Here is a 9,921-nt window from a genome sequence, read left to right as displayed (position 1 = left end):
CATCTTCAAATCAAACAGGAACAGACTTCACCTTTAATAGCAAATACTTTGCAACTTGCTTCTTCATTGCCTTAATGGAAGATGAAAGATAGATATCCATTATACTCACTGTAAGAGATGAAACATACTCAGAAAATTAGCAAAATATGCTTCTTCAGTCTTAGAAACAAACACCTCTAGAGAATGTTCTGCTACTATTCCAATTTACAAGTTACATGCATCTCTAACTAAAGTAGCTTTTTAACCAGAAAGTCTTTAGAAAAATTCCATATCACAGCAGGGAAGGTAAGCAGTTGTGATTAACAACTTTGTTGCCAAGTTCAAATTTATCTTGGCCTGTAATCTTGATGTTTATTACAGCAGATGAGATTTTTCCCAGGCAGCTGCTATGTTATTGTTCTTTTCATACTAAACTCATTTTCCATTAAAGCTGTGTTAATATTTTCTTCGGTGTTTTTTTTTCTTTCTTGTTTCCTCTTTTTCTTACCCTTTCTATCTCCTTTTTCTCTGTAAAAATAATGTAGCAATTCATGAAGGAGTCAACCAAATCTGGCTTCCACTAATTCTATAAGGGAAAGGAGTTATAATCTACAGTGTCAAAAGCATAAAAATATTTCCTGTAAGGTCAAACATACCCTTACATTCCCCATATTCTATCAATTAAAACACCAACTATTCCTTTAAGGGAATTTGCCACCTTATTGATGGTCCCTGAAACTTGTTCAGATCTTATTGGTCGTGAGGTCACTATGAATCTACTCAACTTAACAGTACCTACTAACTGGTTGGTCAGCTAATATGTTGCAATGGTCTCATAGAACTCACAGGTCATACTTGGCTTTATAGGCTTATTAGGGAAGTTAACAGATTACAATTCAGGTTCTAAACAGGGTACAATTCTTTAGTTAGACAGTTTCATAGATAATAAGTTGTCCTTAAGTATTTTTTTTGTATAAAAATTGCTCATTGCAAGAAAGTACATCAATCAGGGGAACCTGGTACCTGCCATGGATAACCAAGAAAAATAAGGGAGTTTAGGTGTGGCAGATTGCACAGTTGAGATTCTTGCAGGGCTGCATGAGACCACAAAGGTTCTAGAAGTATCCAGAATCTCCCCTGGAGAAAAAGTGATTCAGTCAGGGGAATATGATTGCTGGCCCTGACAAAAACAACCAAGTCCAATAGTAGACTTTGAGAGAAGTGGGCCATGTTCATGAGAGATTTCCCTCAGACTGCACTGCAGGCTAGAGAGGATCTGAAAGACTTTAGGAAAGGTGAAATTTCCTGTAGTACAGAATCAGAAAGGACTTCTGGTAAAGAGAATTATTTTATCCCATAAAGGGAACACTTTAACCTACAACTGGGAGAAGATAATAGATTAATGGGACCTTCTAAGAATCAAATCCCTATGCACATCCAAAAATTTTTCTAACAGGGTAAAAAGGGAAGCCAGAGACTGGGGAAAAGTATTTGGCAATGATATGTCAGATAAGGGACTTATATCTAAAGTTTATAAAATACTTGAGCACTACAACAAGATAAAGGTAAATAATCCAATTGAAAAGTGGGCATAGGATATGAACGGACACTTCACCAAAGAAGACATTCAGATGGCCAACAAGCACATGAAGAAATGTTCAAAATCCCTGGCTCTAAGAGAGATGCAAATCAAAACATCTATGAGATATCATCTCACACCAATAAGAATAGCAAAATTTAAGAAAACAGCAAGCAACAAATGCTGACGAGGTTGTGGAGAAACTGGAACCCTTATTCACTGTTGGTGGAAGTGTAAAATGGTGCAACCACTGTGGAAAGTGACATGGCGCTTTCTCAAAATGTTGCAAATAGAGATACTATTTGACCCAGCAATTCTACTACTGGGAATATACTCCAAAGAGACCATAACTTCCACCCAAGCAGATATACGCACACCCATGTTTATCATGGCTTTGTTCACAATAGCAAAGAGTTGGGAACAACCTAAGTTGTTCCCATCAACCAATGAATGAATAGAGAAGCTGTGGTGTATTCACACAATGGAATACTACGCTGCATAGAAAAACAAGGAACTCAATGCAATATTATTCAAAATGGGTAACCCTGGAGGGCTTTATGCTGAGTGGAGTATCTTAGTCACAAAAGGACAAATACTACATGGTGTCACTGTTGTAAAACAGGACTGACCTCTGGGTTGGGGGAAGACTGAGAAAGACGGGTTCAATAATGTATACTGCATTGAAACAGATGAGGGAGAGAACTGTTTAAAAGGGATATGTGACCAAGTATTTTGTCATGATCGGAGGGAGTCCGGAGCAAAGGCTGAATAGTAGAGTGGACTTGGGGGAAGGATTGTAAAACAATGGAAAAATTTTTCTTTTCCTTTTCCAAGAGGGGAGTGTACTGGAGGGGAGAGTTGGAAGGGGAGAAAAGTGCAACAATGAATGAATGAAAATCCAAATTCTCTGTAAATTTTCATTGAAATAAATAATAAAAAAATTTAAACTTTTTAAAAAAGGGATCACTAACTCTGCAACTAATCATTAACTTTGTAAAGATAAATAACTGGCTACAACCTTCAAAGACAACAGAAACGTCCTAACACAAACTAAGAACTGCACATAATGTCAGTATCAGAAAACAGTTCCAAACATTGTGAAAAAACTAAAAAAGGATTCTCTAGAAAAAGCAGATCATGTTGCAGACCCTATATATAGATACCAGAGACAGAGAATCAGAAAAATATATCAACATGGAGTTATAAGAACAACTTGAAGAAGTTACAAATTACGGAAGAAATAATTGAAGCCATAAATAAAGTTAATACTCCAGATACCAGGAGCCAGAATAAATGTGTAGATGTTGTTGTTGTTGTTATGTGCCATCGAGTCGCCTGCGACTCATAGCGACCCTATGTACAACAGCCCTAAAATCCACTCTGTCCTGTGCCAATCGCACCGTCTTTGACACTCCCATACCAATTATCCCAGTCACTGAATCAATCCACCTCATAGAGGGCCTTCCTCTCCTGCGCTGTCCCTCCACCCTCCCAAGGATGATGTCCCTCTCCAAGGCCCAGTCTCTCCTCACAACATGTCCAAAGTATGTTAGACGGAGCCTCAGAATCCTTCCCTCCAAGGAGCCACCCGGTTTAACCCTTTCCAGGACAAATCTGTTTGTTTTCCTAGCAGTCCATGGTATTCTCAATACTCTTCTCCAGCACCACAGCTCAAAGGCATCAATTCTCCTTCTATCCTCCCTGATCATTGTCCAACTCTCTGATGCATAACAAGTGATTGCGAAGACCATAGCCTGTATCAGACGCACCTTAATCTCCAGAGAGACACCATTGCTCTTCAGTATTTTGGAGAGCTCCCTAACAGCAGACTTTCCCATGGCAATGTGCCTTTTAATTTCCTGGCTGCTGGTGCCAAGACTGTTGACTATGGAGCCAAGCAAACTAAAGCTGTGTACAATCTCAATCTCTTCACCATCCATCCTGATGCTGCCAATTTGTCCAGTGGTGAGAATCTTTGTCTTCTTGACACTGAGCCTCAATCCATATTGTAGGCTGCAGTCTTTGACACTCTGCAGCAGGTGCTTCAGGTCCTCTTCAGTTTCAGCAAGCAGGGTTGTGTCATCCGCATAACACAGGTTGTTGATAAATCGTCCACCAATCTTGACCCCACATTTCTCCTCATAGAGCCCAGCCTCCCGGATAATCTCTTCTGCATATCGGTTGAAAAGGTATGGAGATAGGATGCATCCCTGGCATACGCCCTTCCCAATTTTAAACCATGCAGTGTTCCCTTGCTCTGTTCTGACGACTGCCTCCTGGTCCAAGTGTAAGTTTCACATTAGAACGATCAAGTGTCTGGGATTCCCATTCTTCTCAGAGTCAGCCATAATTTGTTATGATCTACACAGTCAAATGCCTTTGCATAGTCAAATGCCTATGAATGTGTAGATGAATACAGAATAAATGTAAAGCAACATGAAAACCAACTTAAGAAATTACAGATGATAGAATAAAGAAGTGAAACCATAAATAAAGAGGTGTAAGAATTTTAAACATCTATCACAAGACTGAGAGTACCACCAATAAAGTATTGTAAATAAGAGAAATGAATGAAAATGCAATCCAGAATATCAAGATCAAAATATGAGAAGTTTCCAACATGCAGAGACATTAGAAAAATGGTAAAAACATTAGAATTACCAAAAGGAACATATGCATGATCACAATTCCAGAAGAGGAGAGGGACAGGGAGAGCAATGAGAGAATTTTGGAAGAGGTACCAAAACAAAACTTCCCAAGTATTATGAAGAAGAAGGAAATCCACATTCAAGACTTTCAGCAAACCACAAACAGAATATACCTCAAAAGAAGCCATCAAGACATATCACACTCAAATTCTCAAATATATAAAATAAGCTAGAATATTAAAAGCAGCGTGAGAAAAAAAGTCACCCTACAAAGGATGATCATGTACAGTAATTCTGATTTATTTTCAACAGAAGTCATGTGAACAAGAAGACAATAAAATGGCATGGGCAGGGCACTTGAAAGAAAATAATTTTCTTTGGAGGATCCTGTATCCAGTAAAACTGTCTACCAAATATGATGGAGAAACTATCTCATTTGTAGAAAGGCAGGAATTTAAGGAATTCATGACAATAAACTCAACTCTACAGTAAATACTAACGAAAATCCTTCACACAGAGACACGTGAGGAAAGTGAACAGACCACAGGAATGAAGAACAACTGAAAATGAAACACTGCTAAAAGACAATGATAATACCTGACCTGTCAATAAATACATTTAATGTGCATGGCTTAAATGCACCTATATTAGACATTAAAACCTCTAGGATACAGCTAAGGCAGCCCTTAGATGACACTGAAGAGTAATAGGTGAACACTTAAAAAGGAAGAAAGAAGCAAAATTAGTGATCTAACTCAGCACCTCGATAAAATGGAAAAAGGAAAACAAGCTAATCCCATAATCTCTAAAAGAAAGTAAATTGTAAGGACAAAGTCTAAAATCATTATGATTGTTGTTTATTGGTTTTGATGCCTTCAAGTCAAGCACGACTCATAGTGACCCTATGAACAAAAGGCCTGAAGCCCTTCTACAATTATCGACATTTATCAAAGTTCATAGAGTTTCCAGAGGCATGTTGTTTAGGAAGTGGGTGCCACACCTGTTTCCAATCACATGAGGGGTACAATTAATCATTTTCCCCTATAAAGCAAACTTTGAGGATTACATAAGCTAGAGAATCTAAAAGGTGTAACACATCAGCTGAGTCAGTAAAGGTTAAAACCAGTTACCATCAAGTCAATTCTAACTCGTGGTGACCCCCTGTGTATCAGAGTAGAACTGTGCTCCACAGTTTTTCAAGAACTGGGTTTTTTTTTTGCTTTGTTTTTTTTAAAGTAGATTGCCAGGCCTTTCTTCCAAGGTACTTCTGGGTGACTCAATACTCCAAATATTTCATTAGCAGCTATGTTAGTTCATTATACATGCCATGATGGACTCCCAATAAATGTATCTGGGATTACTTTGATTAGTAAAATGCAATAGTAATAATCTTTCCCCCGTTGGCTACCCACGGTGGTTATGGTTTTGAAAATAATGTAAAGTTCATGCCTTCTAATTATTATTCTTATAAGTTCTGTCACCTACCTAACAAAAAAAAAGAGACTAAATGTTAGTATGATAGGAAACAGATAAACAATTGAAACTCTCAACAAGACCAAGAGCTATTTATTCAAAAGACAGATAAATCATTGACAAATTTAACAAAAGAAAAATAACAGTAATAAAAAACAAAAAAGAGAAGATATAAATAACTCAAATAATAAATTAAAGGTTACATCACAGCAAAACCAATTGAAATTAAATCCATAATAATGAAATAAGAAGCTATTCTTTATCAAATTTGAAAACCTAGAGGAAATGGATATATTTCTAAAAACTCAAATTAACATGAATAGATGTAGAACACTTGAACAGAACCACCACAAAGAAATTCACTAGGTCATAAAAAGACTCCCCTCTAAAAAAAGTTCTGGCCCAGATGGATTCATGGCTGAATTCTAACAAATATTTAGAGATGAACTATTACCATTTCTACTTAAATTATTATTATTATTATTATTATTTTTAATGGAATAAGAAGGAACACTACCAGAGTCCTTCTAAGAAGGCAAGATAGTCCTAACACTAACACCAGCCAAAGCCATTACTAAAAAATAAAAACAACCCCCTCAAAAAATTATAAACATTCAGAAACAGCTTTAGCTTCCTGCTCCGAAGGCCAAATATCTTGGCTGCTTCACAAAGAAGGCCTTGGTAGGTGAGTCCATTCTACCCAACAGGGTTTTCAAGCAGGAGAGTCCCCACTGTTCCCATTAGACATTCTTGTGGTTCTGTGTTCATGAGCTCCAGGTTGACATACTGACAGGGGAGAGCTCCAAGATCCTGCATTAGAGAGGGAACTGAACCTGTGGTCACACTATGTGTTTTTCCACTAAAACTCAGAAGGTCGGTTTGGTTTTTTATTTCTGTTACACCATGGAAGACAACCAGCTCTCTATTTTTAACTCCAAAAATGCTCATAACAGCACTCTTCAGTTTTAAAAGATCCAACCTATTATTGCCTTTTGGATTTTATAGAAGTAAAACACCACCTTGCTCATTGCCATTTGCAGAAATGTTAAGATTGACATATCCACAAGCAGGACCAGGCAAACATGTTCCTACAGTGAGTGTAATTTCCAGGTCAGGCCCCTTTAACTGTGTGTTTTCTTGAATAAGGATTTTCTCTGATGTGGGAACTGGGTATGGTCTCAAAGGAGCCTTTATGGTAGCAAATATAAAATCTGTGTGGTTTTCAATAACATTATCCAGATATTGTCCTTCTGACTTGACTTTATAATACACTAATATTTCATCAATTGGAACCAGACTACACTTCTTGTGGAGTTTCTGGATGTGATTGATGACTTCTTGAGCCATACCTTCACCCAACATTGACTGGTCAGGAGTGACATCTAAGAGAACTAATGCCTGTGTGTGTGAGTGTGCTTCAAAGTGCGCAGTTCCCTGTGTGAAATGAAATACCCATGAAGACTTTGAATATGAAGACTGTATATGTTTCTGTAATCCCGACAATGGAAGAAGTCTGATGTTTGTATTCTGTCACTTTTTCCCTGTTTTACACCCCACCCCAACACACACAGAGAAAATGAAAATAAATGTGTAACCAGCTGCTTTTGGTCAAAGTTTAAATGGGACGGATTGATTGATTGATCAAGTGATGAGACCTCACAGTAATATTGACACCTTATTTTGAAAACCTCAATAGTCATGTTGAAGGATCTTGTTACCTCAGCACTACAGAATATGTTGCTGTACTTGAGTTCTTTTCCTCTGAGTTCTCAAGGTATATGACATTATATATATCATTTTAGCCACCTGAAGGAATGGACCTGTTAAATAGTCTGCCAACTGGATTTTTCTGGGCAGTGGAATATTTTCAATTTCAGTAAATGGGAATAATAAACTTTCTCTCAAATAATGTTCATGTTGGAAATTCTTTATTCTCTCGTAATTTAATGAAACTTTAATGAAATTTTCATTTAATGAAAATTGGTAATCTTTGGGGAAGACAGAAGCTTAATAGTGACTTCTCTAGTAAGTCCAGTAACTTAACAAACTCCTAAGTTGCTAGGATCCTTGGAGAAACTGATGTCAAGACAAAACCAGATACACACACAAGAATTTATACTGGGAAATGTATAAGAAAGACAAAGGGGAAAGGAAGCAGAAAAACATGATGGGGAGAGCTCCAATGTGAATGTAAGCCTGACACCTCTGAAAAGAACGAATGGAAATAAAGGAAAGATTGATTAGAGTAAGCCTCAGACTTCAGTGCAAGTTTGCAAAAGTCCTAATTAGACCAGTAAGAGTCTCAAGTTGGTAGAAATGCCCTGGCTTTTCCATTTGTCAGATCAATGATATGGTATATGGCTGTAACACCATTTAATCATTTGTTCTGATAGTGCAAAAGGCTTAAGACCTCTCTTCCTCATATCCAATTCACTTGAAGAGATAATAGATTGGTTCTTGTATAACTACTATAGTAAAAAACAACAAAAACAGTGAAGCTTTAAATTTAAGGTGGCAATAGACAAAGTAAGAAACAAACTTATGTATAGCTCAGAATCCTTAATTTACCTCTGAAACTGAGGGGAAGGAATGACAGAAAATTAGGAAATGTCAGTTGAACCAGAAAGAAAAACTATATGATGTTTATAACTGCTCCCCATTTCCACATTGATAGACCACTGTCCATGCCCCACCATAGTTGGTATTTGGAAGTTTATTCTTAGAGAATAAACTACAGAAGTCACTGTTAAGCTTTTGTGTTCTCTAAAGATTACAAAGATTTGTTTAGAAGAAATGGAGTGAAGTTTGGGATAATTCATTAGAACTCTTTGAAAGAGACAGCCCTAGTTAATAAAAGGAAAGAATCTAGATTAAAATCACCCAGAGGGAAGGGGGGAAACCCACATAGAATCAGAGCTAATCAGTTAACATTGATTGATCTTTGTATTGCTTTCATTGTCATTACTGTGTACTCACCCACAGTCAGTGTTTATTCTGATTGGAAAATGCCTCAGGGTTTTACAGTCTCCTATGGATTTTTTTATATGTATGTTACAAGGAAGTGGGTTGAATTTTCTTTATTTGATGATATTTCTCTTAAAGTGGTTTGTAGAGTACACAGATTGTGTATTCTTTTTGTTTGCTTACAGAATTCATATACATTGTATATGAACTCACACTGTTTCTCATTCAGTGTTTCATACAAACATTCTCATGCATTATGTTTTACAAAATTAATCACCATTGGGTTTGCCCATCATTACCCTGCCATTTCAACCCAGATCCTTCCCATTTCCTTACCCCACTCCCACTACCCACCAAACTGCAACCTTGTGGTTTCACCCTGTGTATTTTTCTCTAATTTTGCATGCCAGTTTGCAACCTTTAAAATTCACTCTTGGGTTCACCTTGCATGTACTTATTATGATATGTAGATAACTTGTTTAAATTCTCAGCAGGACTTGTCAATACTTTCTTGGTATTTCATCTATCTACTGAGGAACATAAAGTCTCTTGAGAAAAGTTACAGTTGCCTTAACTTTATTTAACCAAAGTGAAATACCTTGGACATAAATCTTAGAAGGAATTAGTATTGATCCTAAAAGAAAGTATTGAAGCTTGTGAGCAAATATTTAGAAGGACTAATAAGCCCTGAGAACCTCACCCTTCCCAGCCCTGAAACTGCAGGAATCAGATGATACCTTGCTACCTGCCACTTCTGACCACTCTGGAGTCACAGTAGAAGGTCCTGGATAGAGGTGTATGGAAATACAGGATAAAACCTAAAAATACAAGGCTTACTCATTGAGTAGGAACTGGCAGAACCCCTGAAATTGTTTAATCATTCCTTGAATGTAACCACTCTTTGAACTTGGTATAAAAAACTCAGCTGCATTCTCCAACTTAAAGCTAAAAAATGGACAAGTGTATGAGGTGAGCAGGTCAGATCATAATTTTAAAAATAAAGACTTGGGAGGACTTTGCAGCTACTGTGGGACTTGAATACCTAATCTTTATGTAATTATTCAGCCTCCTTACATAGAATTTGGACTCTTTTTTCTACTTTCTGAAGGTGGCCTAAATGGTATCCTAGTTAAAAGAAGTTGTCATTAACACCAACTTTTTTAATTGGAAAAAACATATTGGGGGTACAAGGAGGCAAGGGTTGGGGGCAGAAGGGTGAGGATGGGCAGGGATGCAGTTGCAGAGCTGCACAGTTTGGTTGGTGGGGGGAGCAGATGA

The 9,921-nt window shown here is 37.3% G+C and overlaps 1 pseudogene; it reads right to left on the bottom strand.

Moving 5' to 3' along the window:
• Window positions 1-6,231: 6,231 nt before the first annotated feature.
• Window positions 6,232-9,921, bottom strand: part of LOC102859420 — a 7,077-nt pseudogene continuing 3,387 nt past the window's right edge.

This window comes from Elephantulus edwardii, unplaced genomic scaffold (genome assembly GCF_000299155.1).
Source record: "Elephantulus edwardii isolate Elephantulus edwardi_28Jun2011 unplaced genomic scaffold, EleEdw1.0 scaffold00487, whole genome shotgun sequence".
Taxonomy (NCBI): domain Eukaryota; kingdom Metazoa; phylum Chordata; class Mammalia; order Macroscelidea; family Macroscelididae; genus Elephantulus; species Elephantulus edwardii.
This window is presented reverse-complemented; position numbering and strand designations above follow the sequence as displayed.